The following is an 18,819-nucleotide window of genomic DNA, read 5'->3' on the forward strand; positions in this document are numbered from 1 at the left end:
GTTTGCCTGTTGATTTATATGTCTGTTTATCTAAGTCCCTCTGTTTATCTGTCTATCTGTCAGTCCATCTAATTCTGTCTGTCTGTTTAAGTCTGTCTGTTTATTTATGTCTGTCTGCCTGTCTAATTATGTTTGTCTGTCTGTATGTATGTATATGTTTGACTGTATGTGTCTCTATCTTTGTCTGCCGGTCTTTGGCTCTACCTCTGTCTGTCTCTGTGTTTGTCTGTCTTCATCTCTACTTAAGTCTCTGTATGTCTACCTATATCTGTCTGTCAGTATGTCTCTGTATCTATCCCTTTCTGTGTTTATATCTCTATCACTCTCTGTTTGTCTGTCTGTGTGTCTATTTGTCTGCTTGTCTGTCTGTACGTGTGTGTGCCTTTCTCTGTCGCCATCACTACATCTGCCTCTCCCTCTTCCTATGTTTCTATCTTAGCGTGTGTCTTCGTGTCTCTTTCTGCCTCCGTCTTTCTATTTGTTTGTTTCTGCCTTCAGCTGTCCCTGTATACATCTCTGTCTCTATCAGCCTCCATCTCTCTATCTGTATTTGTCTGTCTCTTTTTGTGTGTCTGTCCCTCTCCATCTGTCTGCCTTTGCTTATTTCTGTCTTTAAGTGTATGTTTCAGCCTTTGTGTGTTTTCTTTCCTTTTCGTTTCTGTATTTATCTGCCTCCTCTGTCCCTGTGTCGGCCTCTCGCCCTCAATATCGGAGACTTCAATAATCGCCATCCTGGGACAGTCCAAAAATATTCAATTCCAAATGAGTTTTCGTCACCACAGCAGTCTTCGTTGAATCTGCTATTGTCGTGAAAAATAAACACGTAAAACAACATAATTGTGATATGCTTTACAAAAATCACAATCCAAATACAGGAAATTTATGCCGAAGAGATGGCGCACTTGAAACTTGAAATACGTCAAATAACTCTCCATAATACCTTAATCATATACTTTAAATTAATCTTGGCCATACAGTAGAGGATGACACTGAAATTTTATGATGAACCTGGAACATTATTGTCATAAATTTCCACTACATTCTGATGGCTGGCTATGTGCTTATCACTGCTATGTAAACAAATAAATTTTAAAATCGAAGGTGCACATGATAAAGTAAATCACGCAGCTTCTAGAGATGCATTTCATGATCTATATGGAAATTTCTTTTGAAACACCAAATAAAGCCCCCAAATAAAATAGAGATTATGTTTTAATAAGATCCATTATCACTTATCTATCAGCTTAACGTATTTGTATCGCATATGCTTGACCACTTCATATTAATGCGAACAACATAGACACCTTTATCTGAAAAAACAGTAATTCTTCATAATTATGCGTTATTAAGAATAAATTATTTAATACGAACCTTAATCCTCATGCCGGTCCCATGCCAAGCCACAAATGCAATTCATCTGTTACAATTATGACTATCTACCTTCTCTTCTGAAGTAAGTTATCCATAAAATTTAAAAGTAAAACATAAAGCAAAAAAGACAAAGAAACTTAATATAATTTCAGGCCCTCTAACCTATCCAGCTCAATATAATTTAGTACTGACTCCCAGATACTATCTACCATCGCAGATTAACACAATAAGACGTGACTTAATTTTTTGTTCATTTAAGCCGAAACAGTAGTATAAGTAAATGAGACAAATATTTCCGTCAAATATCCCAACACTTAATCAGGCCTCATCTTGAATGACACGGAAGCCGAGTTAGCCTTCTCGCTTCACATCTGCAGGATACCTTAACATCACGGCAGACCATTGCTCTCGTGCACCTCGCTGCCCACAGACGTCACAAAAGAACCAAAAATAACCACCATAACAAAACCAAAACCTAAGCCATAAGGAAAAGAAGAAGATGGAGGGGATAAAATTATTCTTTTTAACCAAACCCCGAAGGCACGATGACCATAGACTCCAATACTATGTCGTCCGACGCAACGCAGAAGCCGACGTGTGTCTCGGACAGTCCGCCTCACGCTCCAAGTCACTACTCTTCCACTATCACTACTCCACACTCCCTTTACCCCCTCGTCATCTCCCTCTCCTATCTGCCTTTCTTCATGCTAACTTCTCGCTCTCCCTTCATCTCTTATTTTTTTTTTACTCATTCCTTCCTCCTCCCCCCCCCCCGTACTTCTCATTAACCTTCACGTGGTGTTCGAGGAAGATACAAAATCTCATTTGGCAAACAGTACACTTTTATTCTCTTGTCCTCTCTCTTACTTCCTTTCCTACACCATTCCCTTCACTCTCTTTTCTCTATGCTCTTTTCTTATTCTCTCCTCCCTCCCCCCCGACCTCTCCGTTTCACAGAGAGGAGCGCGAGAGGAGAGAGGAGAGAGATAGAAAGATAGAAAACAAACTAGAAGAAGACACTTTTTATTCCGCTTCATTTTATTGTTCTGTTTACCATACACCGGTTAGGCCAGTTAAAAAAATAATAAATAATAATAATTTTTTAAAAAAGCATAAGCCTTGCAGCTTGTGATAAAGCACGAGATGCAACAGCAACGGCGGCCATCAAGATCTCATGCAGCGACGTCGACGCATGTAATCTCAAAGATGCAAAGCACGAGGGGGATCCCACGTACGCAAGGATTACCGATTAAGATGCGGAAATCGAAGTCGTGGGTGTTGTGTTTGGTGTGTGCATGTGCTGTGCGCTGTGCGTGCGGTGGCCGATGCGCGCGTGCGTGGAGAAAAGAAGAACCCCCCGAAAAGAAAGAGATGATGAGGCAAACAAATAATGATAAGACTAAGAGAGATCAAAGAGGGAATGGCGAGGGAAAAGAGGAAAGAGAAGGCGCCGTTCTCTCAGAGAGAGAAAGAGAGAAAGGAGAGTTCTGAGAAATTTATGTCATTCAAGTTATGTGAGAAATTGAACGTGACTCTTGCCAGAGTGAGAAGATTGGTTATAGCTTCCTTCGTCAATATTGAAGATGGATGGTGAAGATGACGCCGTGATAGATGAGTAGTGGAGATGATAGGTGATGACGATGTTGAAGTAGTGAGTGACGATTGAGACCGATGAATGAAACAGCAACGTCGTAATTGGTGTTTTCAAGATACGGTGGGTGTATGATGATGTGATGACGAATGTGTAAGATTGGATGAGAGGGGCGATGGATGCGCTGATGTTAGAGTTGAAGTATGTGTTGTGTGACGGACGGCTGGCTGATGTATAATGTTGCAAGATAGTGGTGACGATGAATGATGTCTGATAGTTGAAGACGCAGAGTGGAGTGCATGATGATGTATTGAAGATAGTGATGATTGATGAGTGTGAGATGGTGTTGACGTGATAGCGTGATGACGATGTTGAAGATGACGTCGGAGTGACGATGATGTTAGAAGATCGGTTGGGCGATCGATGATGGTGCTGCTGATGTGAGATGTGTGACGAGATGTGATGTTGAAGAGATGCGTGCGATGATGTTTTGAAAGATGGTCCGCACGGTGACGCATGATAGGTGATGTAGATGCTGACGATCACAACGGATGTTTGTGCCCCGAATGGTTGATGGCGTGCATGCTTGACATGCTGAAGAATGGCGTGAGTGAATGTTTGAATGATGGTGGATGATAGCGTGATGGTGATCGATGATGTTGCAAGAATGAGTCGGTGATGATGACGGTGATGCGATGTATGAAGATGGTGGTGACGAGATATGAGTTGAAGATGTAGTGACGATGATGTGATGTTGAGATCGGGTGCACGATGTATACGCTTGATGATATGAAGATGGTGGCGCTATGAAGCCCACTGAATGATTGTATAGATGGATATGCGTGACGATGGGCCTGATGTTGTTGTTGAAGATAGGTCGCGTGCACGATGATGTTGAAGATGGTGGTGACAGATTTGCAGTTGAAGATGGTGGTGACGATGATGGTGATGTGAAGATGTGTTGTGTCCGATGATGCGTAGAGACGATGTTTGAGATCGGCGAAGTTGGTGATGCGCATGAGAGTGAGGATGACTGAAGATGACGATGAAGATGATGGTGAATTGGTGATGTATGCATCGATGATAGGCGAAGCAAGAGAGTGATGATGATGCCGTCGAAGTATGCTATGGTAAAGATGATGATGATGGTTGATGATGATATGATGATGATATGACTGCATGATATGTGTGTACATTTAATAATGTGTCAGCACTAATGAGAATGATTACGATAATGTTGAAAATGATTGCATGAATAATGTGTCGATCGACATAGATGATGTATGATGATGGATGATCGATGATGATGATGATGATGATAGGATGATGATAGGCGGTGAGTGTGCGTAGGCTGCATGATAAATATCATATTATTATAATAATTCTTATATATTTTTTTTTTGCCATTTTTGCTTATATCTATAGTTCTAATCATCTTTATATCTTAGAATGAATACAGATACATAATTAATAATGTTACTCAATAAAAAACAATAATAATAATAAAACAATAATAATTAATAAAACAATAATAATAATGATGAATAATAAAATAAGAATTAATATTTAATACTAACTAATACTAATAAATTAATAACGCTAATAACACACCCCAAAAAATTAATAATTACAGTAATAATAAATAACAACAATAATATACACAAACAAATCAGCATATCATTATGTATTATTACAATCATCATCATTATTACTATATCGATATTATTAGATATTGTTAATAATCATTATTATTAATATGGGGTATATTAACCGAACATTAAATATTTATCATTAATCATTGCGATATATATATCACTATTCATATATGATAATAATAATCATAATAACTATAAGTACCGTTAATAATACTAATAATAAAAGCATCATCATCATGATCGTATCATTATTAACTATTATTGTTAATCTTCATTATCATTATCATATATTAAGTTTTATATAGTATCATTATGATAATAATAATACAATAAACACAATGACAGATAATAACGAAAACAATTATAATAACAATGTTAAAACATAATAATGAATCATCAAACAATAACATATAATAATCAATGTGATAATAATAATATAATAAGAATGGACATCATTATCGAACGTAGCGCGTTCCATCGGAAAGAAATACCCCACCAGTCAAAGATCAGATGAGAAGCGGTTTGATATACAAAGATCTTCAGATTGAAATCGCAGGAATGTGGCAGGTATGAAGACGACAATACCTGCCGGCTCACTAGAGTAGCCTTAGCCTTATACAGATAGGGGGGTAGAAAAATCACCAATCGTATTCCTTGCGTAACACATACCGCATACTACGAACTCCCCCGCCGTCTTACTCGACAGCCTATTATTAAGAAAGTGCCTGTCGATGCAAAGAAGATCTCCCACCCCCCTTATATCGCATTCAGGACCATGGTTGGACCGGCTGATAATAGAATGCAAGCACGAAGGTGAATGAGCAATAATAATAATAAATAATAAATAATAATTAATAATAATAATAATCAATAATAATTAATAATAATAATAAATACATAACAACAAAATGATAATAACATCAACACAACAACAATAATAATGACGATAATGCGTGAGATAATGGATAATGACGTAATTAGCTAATAACAGGGAAAAAAAGGAGGCGGGGGACTCAAACCCCTTAACCAGCAAAACACGCCCACAAAAACAGCTGACAGATCACAAGCACTTAAAGTAGACACATGCGTAGAGAGATTATACAATAACATCGAATCCACGTACGCCCTTTTGTTATTGTAGGAAGGAGCCCACCCACCGTACGACTTCATCCTGATGAGCTTGTGTGATGGTTCTTTTATTGATGTACTCTATTTTGTTTTATCCAGTTTATTTACTGCCTTTTCTTTGCGTTGATCGAGTTATCACTGTATATATGATGAATCCATACGTTCCCCTGCTCCGCTTTTTTATTAACGATTCTTCGTATGTTAGCTTAGATGTTGTTATTTTCGTAATCATATCTCATCAACATCATTATCATCATCATTCTCATGTTATCATTATTGTTATCATTATTATTATCGCTTAGTTCTGACTGCCATTATTCTACTCCGTTCTATTTCATATCTATTGTTACTGTTATGTGTTGTTTGTGTTGTTGAAATAATAACAATAATAGCTAAATAATAATCAATACTATTATTATTATTTGGATATAGCATCATCATTCATTGTATTATAATAGTAATAATAATTAACTATTAATTAATCATTATACTATGTAATATCATAATAAGAAACATATAATTCGTCATTATTAGTAACCATCATCTACTTAATTCATATACTTATCAATAACATTTAATATACACCAGTCTTAAATCTATTCATCATTAACAGTAGTCTCATTATAATTTATACCGTGATCATAATGTATTATCCCTCTATTCTTAGTGACGCCTAGCTAATAGTCATCAACAGTAACTTTAGCTACTATACGTAAAGTAACATTTATCTATAATCATTATTCATATTATTTTATTATTTCTGTCATATTCATCACGATTTGATTCAGCATAATTAGTATTGATATCTAATTCTCTCTCATCTATGATACAGGATAGTCGTTCAAGTATAATCAGTATTTACTGGATCATTAACTACTTATTATTATTAATACCTTTCTCAGCCATCTTCATTCCATTATTCTAATTATTATGTTAGTTGTCAGCTTAGTTGTTGTTTGTTGTTGTTGGTGGTTGTTGTTGTGTTCGCTTATAATAATAATCAATAATAATTTTAATATTATTAATATGTTATCTATTCGATTATGTGAGTATTATTGAGTATAATCATCAAATCACCCCCCCCCCTCTCCCTCTCACCATTCTCCCTCCCCCTAACATGGAGTATTGTTCATGTTTTTTTTTTTTTTTTGTTTAATGCCTTCCTCTCTATTATGCTTATTATATATTATTATTATTAATATTATTATTATTATTAATTCACTTATTATTATCACAATCATTATATTACTCTTATCATTTACGGTTTATCACTATTACTATTATCTCATAATAATGACAACTAAATGATAAGGACTAATGCATAATATATTAATGGATAACTTAAGGATGACATGATGATTGACGACTGATAGGTGATAATAATGGTAGATGATAATGATAATTGCATAATGATGATTCGAATGATGGATGATCAGATCATATCATCATCATCATCATCATCATCATGAGGATGAGCATCAATGATGATTCCATGAGCCATGGATGATGACAACTGATGAGGATGATGATGAATGCATTGACCGATGATGAATGATGACGATCGATCATCAATCAGCATAATCATCAGCATCCATCATACATCATCAGTAATAGTATTAGCAGACTAAAGGAGTATTACTATCAATATCATTATCATTCATCTGATCATTATCTCTTGTTTAATTATTAATATTATTATTGTTTCAATCAGATATAATAACATACTTACTAGTTTATCACGCAATATCATAAAATTATCAGCATCCTACTATATTCAATCACTTATCATTGATTACTGTTGTCTGTCTCGTTATTATTCATTAATTAATACTATTATTAAATTATTAGTATTAATTCATATATTATTATTATTTAATATAATAAGCTATCATTACCATATTATTAGTATTATCGTTAATATATAATCATAAATGAAATATAGCCTTATTAACACTATTTCCTTACCACTTTTGTATTATTATATATTAGTATTATAAATTATTATTGATTATCGTAATAGTCATCAGTTATCATTGTTTGATGTATCATCATCATTCATAGATCATGAATTATTATAACTATTATCTTTATCATCTATTATTATATAGTCAAGATCATCATTATCATTAATAGTATCATATCTATTATGACATCATTATCATAATACGGCCATTATCTATTCATTATTAATCATCAATTGATAGTAATAACTCAGTATCTATTTTATGGATTAATGATTATATATCAGTATCATCATTAAGTTCATTATGAGCATATATACATGATATCTATCATTGATTAATAACTATCTATCCTTATTATTATGATTATTATTATCAATATCATCATTATCATTATGTTATTATCTCATTATTATCCCATTATTGTATAAACTATTATCCTATATTATTATTATTCATTTATATTATCTATATATTATTAATTATTATTATTAGTTATAATATTGTTTGTTCGTCTTTGTGTATTATCATTACAATTATCATCAATACTATATTATCATTATCATCGTTCATCATTAGCATCTTACATCCTTATCATATTAATCATACATTCTTCAAGTCTCGAACTTTTTGTGTAAATAGCCAATGAGAGATATCTTCTCTTGATACAAAAATATAACTTCTAAGTCATTTTCTCGGAGCCCATAAATGGAGCCCGAAAAGCGACTACGGATCGTACAAGTATTGAAAACATCAAACAGAAAACGGAAACAAATAACAACATGTTGTAGCGGAAATCGAATAAATACAGAGAAATACGTTCACCCGAATACAATAAAAGATACGAATCATAGACATAGTTACGATACTATACATATGTATTGATATAACTAGTATATATAGTAGCATATACTAATATATTATCATAGATTAGATTATGTCTATGTAGAGTATATATATAATCATCTATATAATAAGTACTATTATATTATATACACTAACACACACACACATATCCGCATATATATATATATTATATAGATATATTAGATAATATAAATATATATATAATATAGATGTAGGCATAACTAGAGTATTATACAATACACATAGAAATATGCCAGATATATAATTATTATATATAACTCATACTATATCATAGTATATAGTATAATATATATATAATATAAATTATAATATATATATATATATATACATATATATAATATATCAAAGTAATATTAATGAATATGTATGTATATATGTACAATTCTGTGTAGTGGGTGTGTTTGCGTTAGGAGAAGACAGAGCGAGAGACGAGAAGAGAGAAGAGAGAACGAAGAGAGACGCACGCAGAGAGAGAGAAGATTGAAGAGAAAGAGAGAAGAAAGACGGAGAGAAAGAAGATACTGGCCGTGAGCACGCGAGCCGGAGAGAGGAAAAGACACGAGCAAAATTTGGAGTAGAGAGAAAGAGCAGAGAGTAGAAATAGAAGAGAGAGACGAGAAGAGAGAGTGAGTCGATCCGGATGGATAGACAGGAGGAGATAGATTGAACTAGTCATTGAAGAGACGGATTGGTATGAGGAGAGGAGGGAGGCCCAGAGGATTGAGGATCAGAGGAGACGAGATAGAGAGAGATGAGATCAGACAGACAGACAGAACAGACACAGAGAAAGAGATTATGCCGCGCGAGGCAATACGCCATATGCCATACGCATACACAGACACACACGCACACGCCCACGGCCACGCCACACGCACACGCACAGCACACGCACCACACACACCACAAGCACACACACAAACACACAGCTACAACACACACACACACCACACACACACACACACACACACACACACAACACAACTAATATAGGATTATATCATAGTATGAATTACAGTATATCATAATATGATAAGGTAATATACTAGTATTAGATATAAGTATATATTTTTTTTTTTTTATTTTTGTTTTTTTTTTTTTTTTTTTTTTTTTTTTTTACCGCCTGTTTACAGTCAACTACAATTTGACTGTTTAAAAGCGGCTTAAATAAAACACCTGATGTAGTGAGTTTTTGACCGCAAGAGATAGCAGAAAAATAAATCACTGCCTATACATATGTACCTTTTTACAGGAGTCCAATTAAAAAAGTCGAGCCCTGCCTCAATCTTATATATTATAATTTTCTATTTCGATAGCAAGCGATATTGTTTAAATCACAATGTCAACATGGAAATGTTGGCCCCCAGTTAAAAGTCATGCCCATGTGACACTCATAATTGACCCTAATCTATTTTTCTTCACACGAACGATCTGAATAGCTATCAGGGATTCAGTGTTCTGCCCCGATTCTGCTTTCGGAATACAACGAGCTATGAAATTACATATTACGGCTAAATTTGAGTGATAAAGAGTTACCCTCTATTTTAAATCTATTTAATTCTTAAATTATCTTTGATAAGAGGGGTGGAGCAGGGAGGTATCGGTTACTTAACCCGCCCAATCATAACCTGACTTAGACCACAAATCTCTTTAATTCTCCATATTCACACTCGCCCTTCTTCAGCTCCTTCAACTATCCCATAGTCTCTGCTCTCGTCATTCATTCAACCTCTTTCGACAACTGTCTATCGAGTCTCTACAGCATTGACTACTCCGTCTACCGGAAATCGGTTATACACACAACGAGTCTCTTGAATGTTTCTACAACTTTCCTGCCATCATGTCGAACTCGTGAGGCTGCGAGCATGATTGATGTAGGAAGGTTGGCCACTTGTCGTACGCGTCTTTATTGAGACGCCTGAGTCGGAATATAGAGTCGGTGGGGAGTAGACGCTTCCCCCGCCTAGCCGATTGGCGGCGCCCCAGAACGACGAAAGAGGCGATGCGATGCCTATAGAGTTAACCTCGCGATCGGTAGATGTTGAGATTTTTCACTATTTCCTTCTTTGCAGGTTTTGTTCGAGCGTTGTATTCTTCCGAGACTTCTACTTAAAGAGCATAATTGCAGGGCTGAGATAATTTTAAAAATGTTATAGTACCGAAGCTGCTTGCGTGTAAAAGAAATATAAAGTTCTTATTACAATATTATCAACAACTTACGCTCAAAGTCACACAACAGCACCAGGTCGAGTATGATTCTGTTACGCTCGTTTTTTTTTATCTTCTCTTCCTTTTATGCTTCTGCTATTTTAGCTAATCCTCTTCTATTATTTTTTTCTACTATGCTTATCTCGGTTATATTAATACTTTTATCTCTGAGTACTTTCTTACACTGTCAGTCCTTAAGATGGACCACTTAAATATTACTTAGTAAATCAGTCAATTTATAAAAACTCTCGCTCTCTTTCTACTTCCCCTCTCTTCTCCGCATGGTCCTCGCTATCTCGACCACCTCTAGACTCTACTCTCTACTCTCTCTACTACTCACTCTCTCTCTCTCTTCTCTCTCTCTCTACTACCTGCTATCTTACTCTCTCCTCCCTCTCTCTCTCTCTCTCTCGAACTATACATATATCTAATCTCTCTGTACTATTTCATTTATACTAGTCTATCTATCTTTACCCTCCTCTATATCTATCAATGTATCCATCTAATACTCTTACTAATCACCTGTCGACCCAGTGATATCTACACTTTTATCTATAATCACACACACACTGCCACACACACAAACACACACACACAGCAACCCACACAGCACAAACACACAGCACACACACACACACACACAACACACACACACACACACACACACACACCCACACACACACACACACACACACACACACACATCACACAAACACAAACACTACACACATCAACACACACACACACACACATACACACACATCTCACACACTCATCACACACACACACACACACCCCACACACACACACACACACACATAAGATAATAATATATTTATATATTAAGTTATATATTCATAATACTATATATATATAGTATTATTATATATAATTAGTATAGTACTATGCTACATATATATACATTTTTATTTCTAGCTCTTTTTTTTACGGATAGGTTCATTTTTGCAGCGCTGTCGGTCACAGAGAGAGCAGAGAGAGAGAGAGAGAAGAGAAGAAGAGAGGAGAGAAGAAGAGAGGAAAGACGAATCGCACGCAGTGGACTGAGAGGACGGAGAATGAAGAAAAGAGTGCATGATCGATGAACCGAGAGAGATGAAAAGCAAAAGAGCATTAGAGATACAAGCGGAAGCCAGAGAAGAGAGAGAGAATGAAAGAGAGAGAGAGAGCGAGCTGGCGGCCGGCGGGCTCAAACTAATATAGTGTTCAGTTTGGGTACCCGCCCACCACAATCCGACGCCTGAAGTGTAGGGGGTTGCGCGTGGGTGAGTTTTTTTCCGAGTTAAGAGAGGCTATAGAGGTGACGGCGGTAGGCGTACTCGGTAGGTGCCATGAGAGCAGGAGAGGACGCGGCGGCACAAGGGACGTAGTTACCAAGAACAAAAAAAGCGAGAATGAGAAAGCGGAGGGCAAAGGCAAATGCAAGGAGGAGCAAGAATTGAAGTAAGGGGAGAGAATAGAAGAGGAGAAAAGAGTAATGACTCAGACCCCCGAAGATATGAAGTAGGAGGAAGAATGAGGAACGAGGAGAAAAAGAAATGAAGTAGGAAGAGAAGAGGAAGAGGGAGCGAAAAGCAAATAGAAGGGAAGCGAAAATTTTTTTAAAAGAAGAGAAGGATGTTGAGAGTTGATGTTCGCGGAGGGTGACCTATTTTAAAGAAGGCGGATCTCCAGTCCCAGTGTAGAAAAAATGAGGGTGAGAAGGGCGAAGGAGGAGGAAGGGGCGGGACGATAAGAAAAGTGTGAAATTCATAGCGACCTAGAGCGGAAGACGAGGAGCAAGAATAACGGAGGCGACAGGAGAAGCATAAGGAGAGGCGGATAGGGGGCGAGAACGAGAGAGAGAGCATGCGAGAGGAGGAGGAGGAGAACGTATGGAAAGACGAGGAGCTAGTGAGTGTGTGTGAGTTGTTCCAGTAAGTGCGTGAGTGTTGTGTCGTGGGAATGTGTTAGTGAAGTATGTGTGACGATGTGATGTGTTGTAGTGTGCTGTAGTGTGCTAGTTGATGATAGTGATGTGTGTGTAGTGTAGATAGATAGCGCTGTGTGTGTGTGTGTGTGTGTGTAGTGTGTCGTGATAGTTATGTGATGTGTGTGTTAAGTGCGTAGTGCGTGTGTGCTAGTAATGAAAGTGTAGTTTGTGAAAGTGGATAGTGGTGCTGTGGTATGGAGATGTGTGTGTTGTGTAGTGTTCGTGACGTGATTCTGATGGTGTGGCTGATGTGCGTGTGCTGGTGTGATGTGTGTAATGTGTGTGTGTGTGTGTGTGTGTGTGTGTCGGTGTGTGCTGTGTGTGTTGTCTGGCTTAACAAACCTGCGTGTCTCTCGTAATCTGCTATATATGTAGTTATTTTCATACTCAAACACCGAAACGGCCCTACTTTCGCATAAGATACTAGAAGCCGAACTAGATACCCACGTTTTCACTATAAGAAGATTGTACAACAGGAGCTTCGCTAATTGTTATAAGAGCTCAGGCGACAGGATAAGCTTCTAGCAGTTTCTTAAAGCCACAAGAATTATGCTGGGAATTATAAAAAACTCATGATTCGCATAGTAAACAATAGAACAATTTCTTTTGCAAGCGACAATAGTCAAACTCTAGTGGCATTGACATGTGCGAGGAAAAATAATAGGCTGACAGGTAAAACTCTCCACAACTACCGCAGTTCCACAGCACAAGAGCAGGCTAATATGCTTGATGCTAGAGCAGATGGGCCTGGGAATACTCATGCTAAGCTACGCACTCCCTACGAAGGGCATAAAAGCATCACTAGACCATAGAAAATCCACGATCCGGTAACTTTCAACGGATAGCCAGTAGCCTGCATGCTTGATATGCACCCCTACCGAACTTTGCCGAAATAATCGAAGGGGAACTAAGTAATGCCCTTCTTGCAAAGGTAGGTAACCGTCCCTGGCCCGAAGATGGCTTACTTATCAGCATCCTCGCACGTTAGCTCAGGTAATCCAGGCACTAGCCCACTTGCACCGTGTATAAAGACTCAGCTAAGCACAAGGGATATCATCCAATGCTCTCTGACTAATAAGCCTCTAATCATTCAATCACCTAAACCTAAATACTGACAAATACAGGCCCATTCATTGACTACCTGTTTGCCGCACGTACTTGCGGAGGCTTAATTTTTTTTACTAGAGCAGCTTAAGATATGCATAAATCCGCCCACTAAGTTATCGCCCAGAATGCTATGGATTTCCCCACACAGGCGCGTAGCAGTAACAGCCATGTTTGCAGAATACTTAACAAAAACAAACCAGGCATAGCAGACCGATATTCCTTGAATCTTAAATCTAGCCTTTGACATTGCAAAAAGAGAAATAATTACTAGGAGCAATCATCTAGTTTTAGATCCCAGAGTGAAAACTAGTTAACAAGGATTCACATGTATCTATCGAATCGGTCCGCTCAGTCTCTTCACGGCGCATAATAAAGCACGTACTCTATACAAAAGTAATGTCAATGCGAGCATATACTTGCATAAAATCCTCATCCGCATGGTGTCAATACATGCCAAGGGATCCATGATATACTCTCAGTAAAGGAGCTCATTGAGTAGTGCGGACTTGATAATCTCGACTGAAAAAGCAAGGGCTGACTACCCAAAGACAACCCTGCTGCCCCAATCGTTATCATATAAATGACACTGAGCTAGCATCATCTGCCCACTCAATACAAATACCTTGCCGGCGTGGCATGTCAGTGATGCAGCAGTTCATCATACAGCCTGAAGAAAATGTTTGCGGGGAGCCGCGCCTGAAGCCACTTAGAAACACTTGTGGCAAAAGAACCATAGGTTATAATGTCACTATGCAAGATCTTTTATGTCATAACATACGGTCAGTCATTAGATGTTCATAGACATGCACCTAGTGGTTGCTTAAAGGAATCAGCAGTGTGACTAGTTTAGAACATATACAAAATGAAGCATGAGCGCTCATTCTTGGCCTTGCCCCCTAGAACAACAAGAATTGTGAATACTCAAAGAGCACCGCACTAAACTTACCATCTGTTTAACGAAAGAATATAATATATATAAATGTACCAAATTGGTGTCAAATCAATGTAGAAAACCCCTCACCTATATAGCTACAGAGTTCCCAAAGCCCCTTAAAACACAGACAGATGGAGCCTAACTTTGCCTATGACAACACCGATCATACTCAAATCCATCGGACTACCAAGTAACATGTAAACACTTAATCTCAAACGTTGAACAATACCATAACTAAGACCCACATAAGGACGTTCCTCGTACACGTGTGCGAAAAATAGTCGCGACCTAAGCACGTAATATTATAGAATCTGCCCTCCCACAAAAATCGACAGCGTCCCCCCTGCATATACTTAAGCAGTCATGCACTTGCCAATTATAAATGAGCAGTCTGAAACTACCTATCAATGCATAGGAATGCCTAAACCGACAAGGGTCCTTGCAGTCATGCGGCAGGGTAGAGCCAGAGATGTGTTTTGTTGTAAATAAAACAATGTATCTTAGCAGCACCAGATTGTAGGAGCGTTCATCAGATGCGCTTAGGCACTACGAAATGATAGCGGTTAGAAGCAGGAATACTCATGGCCCAATCCGAATTCTAGTTGTAATCAAGGCTCGCGGCATGTTGTTTGTAGGTGGCTAATAATTCTTGTGATCACAGAGTAACTATCCAGGCCCGACCAACTGAACACTCTCGACAAAGGTGCAGCTTATTCGCGAATAGACATCAGCAAATAAACGGTATCGTGCAATCAGAAACGCAGGCCGATCAATCGATGAGATGAACGTTTGTGTGGTTATTCCCATAGCATCGTTAGGAGAATCCCCAGGCATGAATCATGCTTATAGCCTAGGCAAAGTAGCATGTGACAGCAAAATGTGGATATAGATCTTTCTTTTTATTGCGGGGTCCCCGGTACCTATTTATTAGGATTTATATATCATATATCAATCTATCCTTGAAGAGAGACTTGACTGAGAATGATATAATTACTCAACGCCCGCAAAGCTGTAGCATAAAGCCCTATGCATCGCGTTTTTAGGCAAGATTCATTGCACTATGGTCTTATATAAAACAAGAACCAAGCCCCCAGTGTTGATTATGTGTGACCGCAAGACTCAGGCTTAGGTGATAGTAATTAGGCAAGAGGCAGTCACGGACATTTGTATGTCGAAGAACTAAGCTTGGTAAACGTGCTAATGTAAGAATATAGCGAACACTTCGTACATTATATCTCAGAGATAGCAATGGTTACAGCCAATCAGACAACCCTAGCATGAGGTTACGGAGAAACTATGCCCTAACTATTTCATATCTCTGATGTCTTGGAAGACTCTATCTTATGTCTGTAAATCCTAAATTGGAATGTAAGCATAACACACGACTGCATATCAAATGTAGGCAATGCTATTCCACGCCCCAAAGCACTGTCGCGCCAAGGACGTGGCAGATGAGTTAGATAAACGACTAGTGTAAAATAATTGTTGTCCAGTTCTTCCTTAATTGATAATAAAGTATTTATCTAATAATGTAATAGCCTACAAATTGAATGTAATACCATTATATGTTTATAACTATGCATCAAATCATGCGTACCACAGTCTTTGCCCCCACAGCTGTGACCAAGTTAAGCCAGGGAGGGCTAAATAAAGGACTAAAACTAAACTGAAAACATTACCACTTATAAAAAGTCAATTCTGCAATTTGGTTACCATTGCCTAATTGTGTTTTTCACATTAGTATATTGTTAGTTTCAGAAAGTTATGCAATGAGGACTCAATATCACTCAAACACGGGGATGGTTTGTTTAAATATGTTTATTTGCTCAAAAAATAAGTTAAAGAGCTTATTGTTTTAAATCTTCCAAAAATACAGAGATATAAAGGGAACATTCTTTGTATTTACTCATATATGTACCACGTGCCATGCATGCAGTCTCCCAAAAACAATATAATATATTATATAAATACTATAATCTTAATATAGATATAGTATAATATTACAGTATAACTATATCATTATATATATTAGTATATATGTAATATATAATAATTCCGCTACATTTATCTGCTTGAATAAATTTCGTCTGTGATTCGTAAGCCAAAGATTCTTCTGACCTTTTCCCACTTGTTTACCTTCCCAAAACACAACGCTTAAAAAAGAGTTCACTTTTTGTTTAGTCGCATTATATTTACATAGATACAGACATAGACATACATCACACACACACAGCCAACACACACATAATGATATCCTCATATCACTTTTAGTTTTAAAATGTTACAACACTCATATCATTTCAGACATAGAAAATGTACATCTATCACCATGCCATAGTAAGGGCATTTCTTTTTTTCTATGACATTTTGAATATTAACAACTACAGTATCATCAAAATTAACTGAAATAAGAACTATACTAGTGAGCTTTCAGTTAAATGCAGGGTATACATGCTTTCCACTTGTGCAACGTTTTTTTAATCTCTATACTTCCCCATTATTTTGTTTCTACCATACTACCTTTCCATCACCTATACTGTCTTCTCCTACTCTTACTTCCCGACTCCTTTCTTTCTTGATCTCTGCCCTATACACATACGTTTCCTTCCTCTCCCTCCCCTTCCCACTCTGTTATACTTCATCTTTTTATTTACTCTTAGTTATTAACTTCTGTACACAGGCGATTCGGAACACGCCCAGGTAGTGCTAAGAGCAGTGTGCACCTATTATTTCAGCCTAATCAACACACGACAGCACTACTAACCAGTAGTGTCTGTAAGCTCTTAGGCAGTAATAACCCCCCCCCCCCCCCCCCCCCCCCCCCCCCCCACATAACGCAGCAATTGCATCATAGAACCAGTATAGAGGACTCCACTAAACATACAACCTGCACATGAATGTGTCGGATATTAAAAAAATCGTTATGTAGTATGCATAAATGACTATAGCCCTAAGTATGATAAATACTTTTTGATAAATATGCGACGTAATCAAATATCCATGAAATGTCCATCTGTATGAGCCAGTAAACATCCGAGTATGAATAGAGCCTATGGTTTGGCCCTAATCAGAATATGAGAAATAATATTTATAAGTAATGCAGCACATAGATATGTATAAATATGTTAAACTAATGCTGACCCTCATGAATATTACGAAATGGTATCCCCTAGTTATATTTGTTCATGGCTAACACCTATAAAAATAGACTTAGGAGTCCACTTGAAAGAGCAAAGAGAGAGAGAGAGCAGAAGAGAGAAGAGAGGATCGAGATGAGGACGAGACCGAGAGAGACGAAGTAGAAGGACGAAGAGCATCGATTTATTGGGAGAGAGAGTTTCGTAAGAACTCGGATGATGAGAGCAGACGAATGATATTGATGAGAGGGTGTCAGATCGTGATATGTAGAGAGAATGCAACGAGAGAGACATAGATCGCACAGAGACAGAGACAGAGGGGGGGGGGGACAGCATGACAGAGACGAGACAAAGCAGACAGAGACAAAGAGCCACGTAAAGAAAGACAGAGAAAGTGAAAAAGAGAGCCATTAAAAAAAAATAATAATAAGGCTTCCCTTACTTGCCCCCAGGGCTTATTATCCATCCCAAGAACTCCCGCAGCCGACCCTAGTAGCCTTCCCTGCTCCGGCGTAAGGATAGCTCTTCACGACCGCCGAGTCCTCCATCCTGCGCCTGCCGACACCCTCTCCTGCCGTACCGGACCCCCGCCACACGCAGTGCGCGCCACTCCGCACAAGGCGAAAGATACTGCGCCGCGCGGGCCGAAAGCGCGTGGAGTGGAGAGAAGCAAGGTCCCCATGCCGCATGGATCATAGGCCGTAATGGTTCGTTTACTTTGTACTACATTTTCCTTTTACTTTTTTGTGCACAAAGTAGACGCAAAAACCGAATGAACAATAATGATAATAATAATGATAATAACAATAATAATTATAATAATAATAATAATAATAAAAATAGATACGAAAA

The sequence above is a fragment of the Penaeus monodon genome, chromosome 7 (genome assembly GCF_015228065.2).
Source record: "Penaeus monodon isolate SGIC_2016 chromosome 7, NSTDA_Pmon_1, whole genome shotgun sequence".
Taxonomy (NCBI): Eukaryota; Metazoa; Arthropoda; class Malacostraca; order Decapoda; family Penaeidae; genus Penaeus; species Penaeus monodon.